Source organism: Erpetoichthys calabaricus, chromosome 10 (genome assembly GCF_900747795.2).
Source record: "Erpetoichthys calabaricus chromosome 10, fErpCal1.3, whole genome shotgun sequence".
Taxonomy (NCBI): domain Eukaryota; kingdom Metazoa; phylum Chordata; class Cladistia; order Polypteriformes; family Polypteridae; genus Erpetoichthys; species Erpetoichthys calabaricus.
Genome location: NC_041403.2, coordinates 143211707 through 143225234, shown reverse-complemented (window position 1 = coordinate 143225234; position 13528 = coordinate 143211707).

Sequence of the window (13528 nt, the reverse complement as noted above, 5' to 3'; positions counted from 1 at the left end):
ACCTCAGCACTGATAGTCATGTGAGCGGCACGGTGGCGCAGTGGGTAGCGCTGCTGCCTCGCAGTTGGGTGACCTGGGGACCTGGGTTCGCTTCCCGGGTCCTCCCTGCGTGGAGTTTGCATGTTCTCCCCGTGTCTGCGTGGGTTTCCTCCGGGCGCTCCGGTTTCCTCCCACAGTCCAAAGACATGCAGGTTAGGTGGATTGGCGATTCTAAATTGGCCCTAGTGTGTGCTTGGTGTGTGGGTGTGTTTGTATGTGTCCTGTGGTGGGTTGGCACCCTGCCCGGGATTGGTTCCTGCCTTGTGCCCTGTGTTGGCTGGGCTTGGCTCCAGCAGACCCCCGTGACCCTGTGTTCGGATTCAGCAGGTTGGAAAATGGATGGATGGATGATAGTCATGTGTCTCTGTGACATGTCTGGCTTTGACTTTTGTCTCTTAGTATGTGTTTCTGAGCATGGTGAATTGAAATTTACCATACATTTTTGCTTTTGAAAAGAACTTAAAGGGTATAACATTATTGTGAACTCTTTGTGATGCCATTTTGTTTTATTTATGGGCCTCATCATTCTATAATTACTATAGTTAACACACAACTCCTAATTTTCAAGGAGCTTGGTCTTGGATGTTGAAGTGCAACGGGTTAAATGGTTGGCTCTGACATCCCATCTCTATCCAACATTTAAACCAAAAGAAAATCTTTCTTTTAGCTTTTCTGGTTACAAGATCATAAATACGTTTCTTAGACTTTTGTTTATTAGTTTATTAGATTATTGTTTTGTGTGTCTTTGTGCGATATTCTGGTTTCGATCTTTGCTTCATTTTCAACAATACCTCATCTCCTGACTCTTTCAGTTCAGACTGCTGTTTTCTGAAAACATCTACAGTAGTATTAATAACAGCAAGGAGATAAAGGTTGGTGGAGTGGTTTGTAATAACATAAATGCTGATGACACTATGTTGATAGCAGAAACAAAAACAGAATTACAGGATACTTTACGGCATACTTTGAATCCAGTCCTACAGACGTGCCAAGAAGATTAAGTTCAACACAAGTGGACTGTTTGGCGAATTCTTTATCTAAGTTTATCCTATCATCCATATAAAACACAAATAGTACATATATACGAGGGCAATCCCAAAAGTAAGGTCTCCTATTTTTTTTAGAAATACAAACAACCGTTTATTTTCTATAATATTTACATCATTTTAAAGGTTAAAGAATTATTTATTTTTCTACATAATCGCTATTTCGGTCGTTGCATTTTTGTAGACGCTGTGGTAGTTTTAGAATGCCCATGTCATACCAACTCGCTGCCATGACCTTCAGGAAGCATTGAACTTCATCTTTCTCCTCTTCGTCAGAGCAGAATCGCCTTCCGGACAAATGTTCTTTCAACTTAGGGAATAGGTGGTAGTCACTGGGTGCCAAGTCTGGACTAGGGTGGGTGGGTCTTCTGTCAGCATACGTGATACCCATCGTGCGCACACCTTCCGATATTGCAACTTTTCCGTTAAAATCCTGTGGGTGGTGCTTCAGGAAACCTCAGGAACCAAAATGCAGAGAGCATCCAGAGTGATCCGCCGATCTTTACGCATGTTTTCCACAACCTTCACGACTGTCTCGTCGGAAATTGACGGTCTCCCGCTCCTTTGTTCGTCATGAATTTCAGTATGACCGGCTGTAAACTCTCTACACCACTTGCGAACGTTTTTGACATCCATGCACGACTGTCCATATACTTCCGTCAATTGGCGATGAATTTCAACCGGTTTAACGCCTTTTGCGTTCAAAAATCAAATAACTGCGCGAACTTCGCACTTGGCGGTAGCATTCAATGGGAGCTCCATTTTCAAGTGCTGCCAAGCCAAGATTGAGCATCCCAGCGAAGCCGCGCATGCTTGTTTGGGAGTGGAGGAAGCACCAATCACAACAGTGTGGCCAACAGCCGTACGAACAGTTTCTCTACGTCCCCACCACTTTGGAGACCTTACTTTTGGGATTGTCCTCATATATTTTAGGAATAATTTACCCACATGACTCAACTTTTTGTACTCTGTTTATTGAGATGTTAAATGAAAACCATCATATATTGAACAGTTTTCAAGATCTTTCAGTAAAAGGTATTGTTAATGATGAAGCTCATTTGAAAAGCATTATTCAAAAAATGCAATTTAAGACAAGGTAAATATTTTATTCCCTATCTGGTGCTATAAGTCAAGTGACTAAGTTAAGTGATCATTCATACTATCCTTTCAAAACTCCTCACATCCTTGCACCCGATACCGTATAAAGAATGTATTTCTCTTAGTTTTACTAAACCTTATCCTATGCATTTACACTGGCATTGAGATACCTCAGAAATCTATTCCACATTCTGAGGAATTATTGTTTTATTAATAATACATTTGCTTCCCACTTTTGTTTTAATTATATTTATGTGCAAAATATGCTTTAATGGAAACAAAAAATGTTTACTGTTTTTATGATATGGCCATTGTTATTTGTCTGTGTATAACTGTGTTTAGCTCTGCTGTCAATATGGTAATAATCCTCTTCTTAGGTCCAAAGATGGTATTGATTTTCTTATTTGGGTCTTTGGACCCCTGACTTAGGGAAGTCATCAAAAAGTCAAGTTGTACAGTCTGATTCTGCGAACACCACTGAGAAGGCAGCTTAAGCTAAGAATCAGCAAGTGCTCTTTCCACTTAATATGTCATTTCAGGGCATAAGCGGTGTTGTCTGTGAATAATCGTCTCATGTATAGATCAGCACAGACCTGTTCTCTTCTCTTTTACTCACTGCCCATTTATTCTAACCATTCTCTATGATCACCACGTACTAGTGATTTCCAGATTAAATGGACATGAAGATGAGTGCTACCATTACCACTGATTAATTGCACTGCTGCTGTAATTATTATTTTTTGCCAGGGGCAGGCTTGGCCCAGTGTGCCAGGCTTCACCCAACTGAGGCCAAGAATTACGACTTTGTAATGCGTCAGTGGAGCACTTTCTCCATCGGTCCCAGGAAAATAAACTTAATTATATAGTCCATTCAATGGATAATTATAGTTTCTGTTTATTCAGATATTACATTGCTTCTTCATTTATTTACATTTATTGCGATGGGCTGGCTCTGTTAAACTCTTAATCGGCATTAAGAAATAAATTTGCTCCATGTGTTCGTGCTGAGACTGCCGTGTCTGGGGCTCAGCCAATGAAAACGTGCACCTCGGGGTTTTGAAAGTGCAGCTTCTCTTGGAGATGTGAACCTTCCTGCACCATCTGTTCCACGGAGGCAAAGCAAATCCAGGTGCTGATGTTAAAACTGGTCACAACGGCCAGCAGCAATTAAAGGCGCGTTTCATAATTGAGCTGATTATAGCCACCCGCTCATCTCTGGGCCTAGTAAAACTCTTATTTTTCCTTTAGGAAATCAGTAATAGACTATGCTCTGATAATTGGAGATAAACGCTGCAACAGGATACAGCAGACAGGCAAAACTTTAGGCTTTAAATCAAGAGCACCAAATATAAATGTGCCCAACTCATTTAACAGATTTGTTTTGCTATCCATTTCTAATAAAACATAAACATTTGAAGCGGAGAGTTCTTTTTCCTTGGCCTTTGTGTAACCTAAATCATTTTTTTACAGTTTGTGCTCTGTCAGTTCTTTAATAGCCATAAACATTAACTACTGTTCAGGACTGGGTAAGTGTAGTAGCAGTGCTGGAGCTACGCAAAAGCCAAGGGTTCAAATCCAGTCTTCATACATCTCTAGAGTGTCTAGCTTCACTTTCAAAGAGCCTTGAAAAAGGAAGAAGGGATGATTTAGGCATGGGCGGCTAGATTATATGGTGTAGGATGAACAATGAAATTGAAACGTTTCCATCTATCTATTATCAAACCTGCTTATTCCAGTTCTGAATTATTGAAGCCATAACGTATCTTTTGCACAGTAACTTTTTGGTTTTTGTTCACCTTTTCTATCAAGGCCCTTCCCTCCCATTTGTTCAATCTGGTCAGTTGGTCAGTTCTCCAACCATCTTCCATTTAAGAATTATGGAGGCCACTGTGCTTTTGGGAACATCAGTGCTACAGGGAACTGTTTTGTAACATTCCCCAGATCTGTGCCTCAATAAAACCCTGCCTCTAAACTCTGCTGCTGTACAGTTCCTTTGAATTCATGAATTGTTTTTTGCTCTGATACACGTTATCAACTGTGAGACATTCTACAGACAGGTGTGTGCCTTTCCTAATCATGTCCAATCAATTGAATTCACCAACAGTGGACTCCAGACAAATTGTAGAAACATTTTTTATGATGATCAATTGAATAGGTTGTGTTTGGCACAAGGACGTTCCCATATTAGAATATTAGAGAAAATCTAGATGAGAACAGGCCATTCAGCCCAACAATGTTCACCAGTCTTATCTACTTAATTCTTCTAAAATAACATCATACCACACTGCTTGGTAGCTTAGTCCATGTGTCTAAGGTTCTACGTGTAAAGAAAAACGTATTAGTGTCTGTGGGAAATTTACCCTTAACAAGTTTCCAACTGTGTCCCCATGTTCTTGATGAACTCACTTTAAAATAACAGTCTTGATCTACTGTCCTAATTCCCTTCATAATTGTAAACATTTCAGTCATGTCACTTCTTAATCTTCTTTTACTTAAACTGGAAAGGCTCAGCTCTTTTAATCTTTCCTGATAACTCACCCACTGTAGTCCTTTAATCAGCCTAGTCGGTCTTCTTTGGACTTTTTCCAGTGTGTCAATGTGATATTTGTAGCCTGGAGACCACAACTGTATGCAGGACTCCTGATGAGGCCTCACCAGTGCGTTATAAAACTTGAGCTTAACCTTCTTTCACTTGTACTCTACATATTGTGCTACTGTTTCTGTTAGCTTCTTAATGGTTCGTGAAAATTTTCTGGACATCGATAGTGACAAGTCAACTACAACTTCTGAATCTTTCTCATAAGGCGTACTTTCAATTCTTAACCTTCTCATTGCGTATTCAAATCTAGGATTTTTACTTCTTATGTGTAATACTTTACATTTACTTACATTAAATTTCATCTGCCACAAACTTGCCCAAGCCTGTATGCTTTTTGAGTCCCTCGTTAATGATTTGACAGATTCGGACTTGGTATCATCTGTGAACTTAACCAGGTTGATACTTATATTCCTGACAAAATCATTTATGTATTGTGGCCACCAAGGGATACTCCAGCTGCCCAAACACCTGACACAAAGGCTCAGACACAAGTGTATAAAATAAACAACAGAATTTTATTCATGGGAAACTCTTATAGCAAGCATTTCCCAAAACACCAAACAAAATTACAGAAGTAGCCCACAGCAAAAACTCTGCAACATTGTATCTTCTCTTCCTCTTCCTTTTTTTCTTTCTCCTCTGCTCTTCCAGCAAGCTTTGTCCACTTCCTTGTGACTCTGGCTCCGAGAGCAGTGGCAGGCAGCTCCTTTTTAGTAGTACCCTGAAGTAATTCCAGTGTCCCAAAGGCTTGGCCTGGGAGCACTTCTGGCTAAGGCGAGAGCCCCATGAAGTTGGGCCCACTAGTCCCTGCAGCACCTCCTGGTGGCACCCACGGAGCCCAGGTGAGCTGAGCCATAGAACTCTAGTTCCCATGATGCCCTGTGGGAATCCGAGGCACAGCTGCAATACTAATATAATAAAAGTTAGCTTCACTTTTAGAAAATGTCACTCTGCAACTTATAAAAACACCAAATAAAGAATATGAATACCATAAGGTCACAACAATGTAAAGTTCACTGTAAAGAAAAACAGGCAGCCAGTCTGTATCAATCATTCCATGCTGAATTGAGACATTTTAGAAAATTATCTTCTGGCGGTTGATGAGATTTATCCTGAACAAACAATCCTCTATTAAAGCCAGTAAGGAGGTCTCCAGTCTCTCTATTATGTAAAAAAATCTTGGGACGAGACGAGATGAGACTTTTTCAGAGAGATAATTTCACGTCCCGCAAGACGAGACTTTATGCCAAGAGATGAATTGAAAACCTTATAGGTCTACGCGGGGGCGGAAATAAAAGAGAAACAGTAGAAGAAGAAAAGACAAAGAATAGAAGACAAAATAGAACGTCGTAAAGAGGTTCAAAAACATTGGCGCAATGCACATGCAGAACAAGTTAGAGATTATGAAAGTACTAAAATTTGAAAGTCTCAAAAAACTGATAGTAAAGATCGCATTAGCGCTAACAAACGGAAATTATTACTCAGTGAAATAACGGAACAGTGAAAAGAGATCGAATATATGGACATAGCTGATATGATAGAGCTACTACAAGTTTAATTTCAAAGAAACCACAATTCAGTCAGGTTTATATTTATGATCATGGAGAAGCGATGCAACATAGAATCGAAAGAGTTAAACAATCGGACGTATTAGAAATTCTACAGCCAATAATGGATACATATGTCCAAAAGTATTGCACTTTACACAAAATTTATCTGCAAGACACGGACAAAGTTTTCTTGGATTTCTATATGAATTCGAAAGATCAAGCTCACATACATAATAAATTAACATGTGAAGAATTGTCAGTGATAATAGTTTTGAAAGACGGAGATATCAAAGACAGAGTTGATATTCATGTTTATCCAAAAGCACAGCATGATTCGTCGCAAGTGGCAGACTAGTGCAAAGGGCCTGCAAGGGGCTGGCGAGCGAAGCGAGCAGGGGGCAGACCCCCCTAGTAGGATGTAAAAAAACAAATGCTCATTGTTCTCCTGTCATCAACAAGTGTTAGCAATAATAATCGAGTGGGTATCTTCCACTTCTACTTTTGAATGATCCTCTTCCACAGCTAACTGCCTTGTAAGCCGAGAGCAAACTGTAGGGTGAGATTTTAGTTTCTGCCTTTCCTGATGATCAACCTTGGCTCTGTCCACAGTTTTCCTAAAGATCTTACCCTTAATAAACTTGAGAGTTTCATCTATGCAGAGAGAATATACAATATCACTACTGGCGAACACACAGCAGTTTGTGAGGTTGAGGGACCATGTATCAGAAATTGTGCTGTGTAATACTGGAGCACTTCAGGGAACTGTCATGTCTCCCTTCCTGTCCGCCCCTACACAACAAACTTGCAGTACAATACCAGTGCTTACCGTCAAAAGAAATTTTCAGATGACTTGCTCATCACAGGCTGCATTAATAATGGAGATGAGTCAGAGTATAGGAAGGTTGTGGAAGACATTGTCTTGTAGAGCAAGGTCAAAAACCTGCAACTCAACATCAGCAAGACAAAAGAGCTGGTGATGGACGTTAGGTGTTCCAAGGAGCCTCTGAGACCGGTCACCATCCAGGGGGAGTATGTGGAAGTAGTGCAGAGCTACATGTGTTTGGGGTTGACATAAGCAACAAACTGGACTGGTCTGACTACACAGTGACACTGTACAAGAAGGACCAGAGCAGACAGTACTTGCTTTTGATGTCTGGAGCAAACTGCTGGAAATGTTCTAACAGTTCATAGTAGCCAGTGTGGTGTTCAGCACTGTAGTCTCCTGGGGAAGCAACCTGAGCTTAAAAGAAACACAATGCCTGAATAAACTTATCAGGAAATCCTGCACCATCACATGGCAAACTCTGGACACACTGAAAGCTTTTGTGGAAAAACAGATGATGGTAAAATTGGATGCCATCATGAAAAACCCCCTCCATCCCCTTGTTTCTGCTGCTATATTCATTTGAATTTCCACTTGGGATTAATAACGTTTATCTGGTCTAATCTAATTATACATGTATTTTCCAGTTATTCCACGTTGGGTAGTTTTGTTTCAGTTTTATTAGTTAAAAGACTTTTCTTAAAAAATCCTGTCATGGCGGACAAGCATTGTATCGGAGTGCTGGATCGTGTTCTTTTCTCTTTTTCATTTCTGTCATTGTCAATGCACAAGTTAAGGCATTCATGACATGCTTTGTGCTGACAATTGGAGTTCTGGCTTGGGTGAATTTCGTCGGTTCTCTGTGGAGTCTGTCCTATCATGTCTGGATTTGTCTTGTTTCCTTCTTGACTCTGTTGTTTGCCTTGTGATAGGGCTCACTGTGAAAGGCATTATATTAAAACATACAGTTGCTTGAGTGGGTGAAGTTGCCTCCCCCTTACCACTATGCCAAGCCCTTAGTGTAGATACCAGCCTAATCCATTGCTTGGTAGTTGTATAGCTCCTCATAGACCTACCCATAAATACTATTCATTGTACTGCAGGCTTTACTGATAAGACTCTAAATTGATTTGAGTGGAATATAATACATACATCCAGAGGAAATATCCTCCATGCCATTTTTAGGTTCTGCTCACAATGGCATTTATTCGCAATGCTGTGAATATTTTCTGAAAGCTTTGGTATGTACACCTAACATATTCTCCCATGCCAGTGTGGATATTCTGTGGGTCCTCCACTTTCATACTAAATGTTCATTTGATTGATTGGATTTTTAAGTGAGACCTGTATGGGCATGAGAGTGCATGAGCATACCCTGGTATAGACCAGTATTTGTCTAGAGTTGATTCTTGCAATTTTTCCATTTTTTACTGGGATAAGCTCCAGCCTTCTGTTATTGCAAAATGTGGGTTCAAAAAATAAACTGAAATACCATTTCCTCCACTATCAGACAAACAAACCATCAAAAGGCCTATAGATGGATATGGCGTTTTGCTTTTGATTTACATCTAATTATAGATATCATTTTAAAATTAAGCATCAAACAAAATGTCATTGTTCGATATTTGTTCATGTAAGAATCCATAAACATATAACCATAAATGAAATAAAACGGCACTAAATGTCAAAGGAATCAGCAGATATTAATAAGCACTTCATTTTTACAGCCTTCACAATACCTAGAGTTGGATCCATTGTCAAATCTGAAACAAATAAAAAGGTCAGGAAGCGCCTTGGGGCTGGCGTTAAGATCATCAGACTAATGAACACAATTATTCCCCGTTTCCATTCTGAGGCCAGCAGACTTTGGGAAGGCAGTGTGCTTCTCCTAACGTCGTCAGAAAGGGATTAAATCTGCAGCCGTAAGAGGTCAAAAACAAAAAAACAAGTAATTCCCAAATCTCCCATCTTACCCTTTTCATTTGTAGACAGGAAATTGCCATAGATGACCTCTTTCATTCCCAATATTTCTTGCGTGTCTTCCATGCATTCTCACTTGTCAAAGAGTCAGGGTACACCACTGAACTGTGGGTAGGGTCAACTACCATCAGAAAACAGTAGTTGGATATTGCAGAGTAGTCGGCTGTTTCACGTATTGTTGTCTTACAATTTGCACCTCTGTTATGAGGCCCAAGCACCTGTAATGCCTGAATGGAAGACCATCTAGGAAAAGCTTGGGTTGCTTCTGGAAGTAGTGTGGGTGAGGTTATCAGGGGGCACTTACCTGTAATCTATGTGTACCCCACTGTCCCAGAGCAGTGACAGAGAATCTGACGGGACATTCTTTGTATGATACATAAAACTGTGTTTATGACTCTCTGAGGTCATAAAAGATTCCTGGGCATGTTTTTAGAAAAAAGAGTAAGGCTGTACCCCGATATCCTGACTAAATTTCCCCTCACAGCATCATCATGACCCTGAATCATCTTCTGTCCGTAACTGGCTAACTATCACCAGCAAATAGCTACTATAATATGTGTTGAGCGTACTGGTGCAAAAATAGCTACTGTCACATCGTCCAGGTGGGTACTACACATTGGTAGTGGTTAAAGTGGCCCCCCACTGTCTAAGTAAAGTGCTTTGAGTAGATTAGAGAAGTGCTATATAGATGCAGTTGATTAATTATTATCGAATTGCTGTGTGGAGTTTGTGTTGGTGAGACTTTTCTTTAACTACTCCATTTACTTCCACATCCCACCTTTTGTTGTTTTAGCATTTTAGATTGATTTGAGGCTCTCAATGGCCTCTCAATCATCCAGACGCTGTCACCAAAAGTCCATGTAACTAAAAACTGCATTCAGAAATTGTATAAGTTAAGCTATCAGAACATCCTTTTAACTAGCATCATTCCGACATTATACGGTTGTTCAGGGAGAATATAATAGAGCTCCCCATACCAGGCATTTACTTCATCTTGGCTGTCTTGTTTTCTTTTTCTTTTTTTTTTCTAAAGAATCTTCACTAAGATTTATTTCATCCTCTCTTTGCAGCTGTCTTAAATTTAAATTCTCTCGGTTTGTCTCTTGCTTCTACTGAGCATTTCTATTCTTTCCTCTCTCTCCTAAATAACACATATCCACTTATAATGTGTCGACGCAGTCTCTTGGGCTTAACCAACTTTTTGTTGCCGCAGCAACATCTTACATACATGCTGTTATAACTTCAGCTTTCTCATTTTGTTTTCTTTTAGGTTTATTTTGTACTTGCTCATTATCAGAAATACAATTCACTGCAATTTTCAAATTCCTTAACATGGCCTTTCCTTGGTTACCGGTATCACGCCGTCTACACCATTCTCTCTTTTAAACAGTACTTCTTTCTACTTAGTAAATGATTTGCTTGATTAATTTTGTTGCTGTTTTATTGGTACTCTTAGTGAAAAAAAAATTATATTTTATTTTTTAGTAGTTGTCATTTAGTTATCTCATATTTAAAATGTATAATTGTGTACACTGTAAATGTCAATCTCCATATTTAAAAAAATTTGGTAGTATTTTTAATTAGATTGCTACATATTACAAGGGACCACCACAGCGTTTCTTGATACATCCATTCAACATTAAACCGATTACAAACAGTTCAGGGGACAAAATTCATGCCAGCAATACCAGGCAGAAACCAACCTTAACCAAAGCACTAGGGCATTGTGGGGGATGTCTGCACCAAGGTTATTATAGTTAACGAAAACTAAAATCAAAACTGAAACTATTATTAAAAAAACATTTTCGTAAACTGAAATAAAATAATTAACAAAACTGAAATGAAAAACTAACACTAAACGAAACTATTAAAGTAGCTGGAAAGACTAACTGAAATAAAATAATAATTTACTAAAATATTTTTAGTTTTTGTTTTTGAATGAATATTCTTGCCGTTAGTCTTTAGCCCTTGTAAGTTTTAACTCTAAAACAGAAAGTCATCCACCACGAGCCGCCCGCACATTTTCATCCAGTGAACGGCGGCTGGTGATGGAGGGCGGCTGTTCACACAGCATTTGCGGTGACAGAGCAAGCTGAGTGCGGGTGCGTAAAGAAATAAGTGCGTGGGAAATAGAAAGCGATTTGCGTGCCACCTTTCCTTGTGCTTGTCAAGATGTAATTCAAATGGCTGAAATCAGAATGTGCTGGTCATCAAAACGTTTACCATATGGACAGAAAAATCACGAGTGAGTAACGTTTCAGTTTATTTCTCAGGTGTCTGGTTTTTGTTGACAACAATTCACCTGCCACTTCGCACAGGAGAAATCGTTTTTACTTTCTCATATACTAAAGTATAGTAATCATGAAAAAATTCGACCTCGATATTTTGATGAATCTTGACGTTATAGACTAACCAGTGTTCAACAATACTGTTTTTTGGAATTGTGTGTGTGCACGCGTGTGTGTGTCTGTTTCTGTGTAAACACGATAACTCAAACACAACTAGATTGATGGATGAAATTCGGCATGTGGTTGTTACACCACAATTATAGATCTGTATTAACTTTTGGGCCAAATTGATCACCCGGAAGTGGTACTTCACCTGAACACATACTCGATTTTTTTTTATTTATACAGCTGCAGAGTCCGATTTATTCAACTTTACTTTTATAATAATTGCTCAATATGTTATTCATTTGATTTGTTGTTGATGGTTTCTTAATGTTGATAATTTAAAAATATAATCATTGTCTTGCGGTTTACTCCTCAAATATCCATCCCCATATCTGAGTATACAAGAAAGTCGAGGGGAGAGCACTCCCGGTTTTTGAAAATAAAACGGCACTGATTGAGAGACTGACTAAGTCATCATACAAGATCAGCATATTGTTGTTGACCAATCACTTTTGATTTAAAAACAAAGCTTAACAACAAAGCGATATACAAACAAAGGTAGAGAGTTTGACAAGTGATGAAAAACTAAACATACTAATGGGTTTTTGTATTTATTCCATATTTATTAATTTATCTTTTTTAGTTCATATTCACAACTCAAAATACCTAATATTATGAAAGTAATCCATTAGCAGAATTATATTTTAAAATATTTGTCTGCCTTTTTTCAATGTTTTTCTCTCTCTGTCTAAATAGATAGTTGAAATACCATATTCTTTTCATCAGCCTTATCATATATATTGCATACAGGGGATTTTTCCTGCTTTGCATCCAAACCTGCTGTGGTAGGCTACAGGTTTCCTGTGATCCTACTCTGAATAAACAGGTGTAGATAATGTATATGTTGTTCTTAATCTCAGACGCTGTCTCTGTTGTTTTATGCCTGTCCGTACTCCTATTACCTGCTCTTGCTCTGCTCATTATGGGTTTACTGTCCTTTATGGTGGTCTATTCAAGACTCACTGCCCCTAACCTTGACACTACATGCTTGTTGTACTTTGTTTCCTAGGTGCAGCTAGGTGGGGTGTGCACACTCATCCAAGTCTAAGAGCCCTGTTCTTCCTAAGCCCCCGTGATTTTCATAAGAAAATATTTTAAAAATTATAAAATTGCGTAAAATTGTTCATATTCAGTGTCTACTTTTGATTATGCTTGTTTTTATCAGACAAAAACAAAACCAGATAGTAAACCAGGCAGTGCAGTAAGCTTCCACTAACGTTAAACTCGTATCCAAATCTGTTAAGTATACAGTTCTGTCTGATTGTGACACAAAACTAACTCCTTAGGCGCTCCATGCCATAATTACTAAAACTAAAACTGAAACTAATATATATAAAAATAAAATAGAAATGTTTTTGTGAAATAAAAACTAAACTAAAACTAAAAATACACGATGAAGGAAAACTAAAACTAAACTGAATTTCCAAGTAAGGTCAGAAAAAATATAGAAATAAAAACTAATATAAAAAGGCAAAACTATAATAACCTTGGTCTGCACAGAAAGACCCAGCTGAACCACAGATACGTGAAACAGAAGAACAAGTAGTGTCCTTTTTCATTATGGGTTATTGAGTGTAGAGTGTAGAAATGGCAAATTTATTCATTTAAAATTAAATCTACAACACTATAAAGTGTGCAGAAAATCAGGGCCTATAAATACTTTCTAAATCCACGGGTCATGATGTCGGGGTTTTGAATCATGAAGGATTAATTTCCACATGCAATTTGAAATTGTTATAATTTTTTACCATCGTATTATTAAATTATTTGTGCCTTTTTTACTTTTCAATGCAATCCCCCTCTTTCTGTGACGACTGCATTCATTTTGCTGTTGACAATGGTCCCCTGTTGCTACCATGTGGCAGCCTGAAGTTGGGGCACATGACCTTATTGCACGCCCGGTATAAGCTGCAGTAGCTCACTACTAACAATGATCGAGT